The following is a 3487-nucleotide window of genomic DNA, read 5'->3' as shown; positions in this document are numbered from 1 at the left end:
CCCCAAGGCAAGACACTAGGTCTAATAAAGCCTTTATCAAGCAGGTCTTGCAATTGTTCTTTCAATTCTTTCAACTCTGGCGGTGCCATGCGATATGGAGGAATAAAAATGAGCTGAGTTCCCGGAGCAAGATCAATGCAAAAGTCAATATCCCTATAGGGTGGCATCCCCAACAGGTCTGAAGGAAATACCTCTAGAAACTTACGAACAACAGGCATAGAATCCATAGAAGGAACCTCGGCACTAGAATCACAAATATACGCCAAATATGCCAAACATCCCTTCTCAACCATACGTCGAGCCTTTATATATGAGATAACCCTACGGGTGGAATGACTAGGAGTCCCTCTCCACTCGAAATGAGGTAAACCCGGCAAGGCTAAGGTCACAGTCCTGACATGATAGTCCAAGATAGTATGGTAAGGTGATAACCAGTCCATCCCCAATATGACATCAAAATCAACCATATCCAAAAGTAACAGATCTACTCGGGTCTCAAGACTCCCAATCATAACTATACATGAACAATAGACACGATCTACCACAATAGAATCACCCACCGGTGTGACACATACACAGAAACACTTAAAGAATCACTAGGCAGGGCCAAATATGGTGCATAATAAGATGACATATAGGAGTACGTAGACCCTGGATCAAATAGAAACGAAACATCTCTACTACAAACCAGAACAGTACCTGTGATAACTGAATCAGAGGCCTCAGCCTCTAGCCTGGCTAGAAGAGCATAACATAAGGGTTGGGCCCTACCACTCTGAACTACGTCCTTGGGACGGCCTCCTGCTGGCTGGCCTCCACCTCTAATACCTCTACCTCAACCTCTAGCACCTCTACCCCCACCTCTAGCTGGCTGAGCGGATGGTGGAACACCTGGTGCCTGAACCATGACACTAGAACCTTGTTGCGACTGAACACCCACTAATCTCGGATAAGCCCTCCGGATATGACCATACTTATTGCACTCAAAAACATCCACCTGAGTGCTGCGGTTGAGGAAACTGAGACTGACCCTGGCGAGCTGACTGACCATAATGATAGCTTTGAATAGAGGTGCTCTGATAGGAGTTGGTTGTCCTGAAGGAGGCACATAAGAACCACGCCTACCTGGAGCACCGTGACAGTCCTGTAGTGCTAAATGAAATGGCATGGAAGGATGGCCCCTACCAAAAGAATCCCTGCCTCCAAATGAGGCACCACTGAACCTGTCTGAATGACGGGGCCTCTTGTCAGACCCCTGACCACTCCTCTATGATAGAACCATCTCAATTCTCCTGGCCATATTGGCTGCATCCTGAAAAGAAACCTCGCTCCTTGTATCCTTAGCCATATGCAATCGAATCGGCTGAGCGAGTCCCTCAATGAACCTTTTCAGCCTCTCTCTCTCTCTCGGTGGTAAGTATGATAAGAGCATGACTGGCCAAAGCAATGAATCTGGTCTCGTATTGAGTGACAGTCATAGAACCCTGCTGGAGATGCTCAAACTGCCTCTGATAGTCCTCCTTCTGAGTGATATGAAGAAACTTCTCCAGAAATAGCTGAGAGAAATGATTTCAAGTCAAAGAAGGCGACCCATCTATCCTAGTCAAACCATAATCCCTCCACCAAGTCTTGGCGGAACCTGACAGACGAAAAGCAACAAAGTCGACCCCATTAGTATCCACTATCCCCATGTTCCGAAGAACCTCGTGACAACTGTCCAAATAGTCCTAGGGATCCTCTGAAGATGCACCGTTATAGGTAGTAGTAAAGAGCTTGGTGAACATGTCCAACCTCCACAAGGCATCAACAGACATAGCTGCTCCATCACTGGTCTGATCTACTACACCCGATTGAACTGCTCCAACTGGCTGAGCTGCTAGAGTTTGAAACTGGGGAGCCATCTACTCCGGAGTGCGAGTAGTGGGATCTGTTCTCCTCCCCCAGCCTGAGAGACGGTTGGTGCTACATGAAGTAAGCCTACCTGGGCGACACTCTCCATAAGGCCCACTAGACGGACCAGAGCATCCTGGAGTACCGTAGTAGCGATGAACCCCTTTGGGACTTTAGCTGGCGATGCTGGAATGGTTTGGGCTGGAGCCTCATCATCAAACTCTAGCTGAGGCTCCGCAGCTGGTGCTATTGCTTTAGGATGAGCTTTGCCACTGCCTTAGCCCCTAGAACGGCCTCGGTCTCATCCCCTACCCCTTGTGGGAGCTGCTATTGGGGGCTCGGGCTGCTGACCAGTGGTGAAGAAGCACGCATTCTCTCCATTTGCGAAAGAACAGAGTAGAAGTTCAATTAGCATTAAAAAACCAAATCGCACGACAGAGAAGAATAGATGTGAAGTCATTCCTAAACTTCGTAGCCTCTGGGGGATAAGCACAGACGTCTCTGTACCGATCCCTCAGACTCTACTAAGCTTGTCCGTGAATTGTGAGACCTAAGCAACCTAGTATTTTGATACCAACTTGTCACGACCCGGATTTCCCACCCTCGGGAGTCATGATGACGCCTACTCGTGAAAGCTAGGCAAGCCGAGTGTTACAGATTTTATTACCCTTCTTCCTTAACCTTTTTAACGATTTCAAATTAACATGTGATCCACAACGAAATAATAATAATAATAATAATAAAAGAAATGCGGAAGACGAAATCTGATAATTCAACTAAATACTAGTACGAAGATCCAAAATACAACTCTACCCAGAACTGGTGTCACAATGTCACGGACCACTTACGAATACTACAAATAGTGGTCTGAAGAGAAAGATACAAGTCTGTCTTTGAAATAAATAAAAATATAATGGAAAGGATAGAAGGGGACACCAAGGCCTGCAGACGTCTGCAGGACTACCTCGGGTCTCCGCTGGACTGAAGGCAGCAACCTCGCTATGGTCCAAAAGCTCCAGTACTGAAATCTGCACACAATGTAGAGTGTAGTATCAACACAACCGACACCATGTGCTGGTAAGTATCGAGCCTAACCTCGGCGAAGTAGTGACGAGGCTAGGACAAGAATACCAAATAAACCTGTGCAATTAAAGCATATACGACAAATAATAATAACAGAAACTAGCAGTTAAAGATGGGAAGGGGGAACATGCTCCGGGGAATATCAAGTACCAACAGAATTTCAGTAGAGAATCATAAAGCAAATCTTAAATTTCATATTAGTAAGAATAAGGAAAACAGTAACAAATCAATATTCACTTTTATTATTTATTGTTACGATGTGCAACCCGTTCCAAATCATATAATACTATTGCGGCGTGCAACCCGATCCAAATTATATAATACTATTGCGGCATGCAACCCGACCCCACCTGACCTCCCTTATTACTCCTTGTTATGGCATACAACCCGATCCCATATAATATCATTGTGGCGTGCAACCCAATTCCAATATACAAATCAACACCAATCACAAAAGAATCCCGGTAAAGGAACAATAATATAACAACAATACCTGACAAGGGAAACAATATCA

The sequence above is a fragment of the Nicotiana sylvestris genome, chromosome 9 (genome assembly GCF_000393655.2).
Source record: "Nicotiana sylvestris chromosome 9, ASM39365v2, whole genome shotgun sequence".
Classification (NCBI taxonomy): domain Eukaryota; kingdom Viridiplantae; phylum Streptophyta; class Magnoliopsida; order Solanales; family Solanaceae; genus Nicotiana; species Nicotiana sylvestris.
This window is presented reverse-complemented; position numbering follows the sequence as displayed.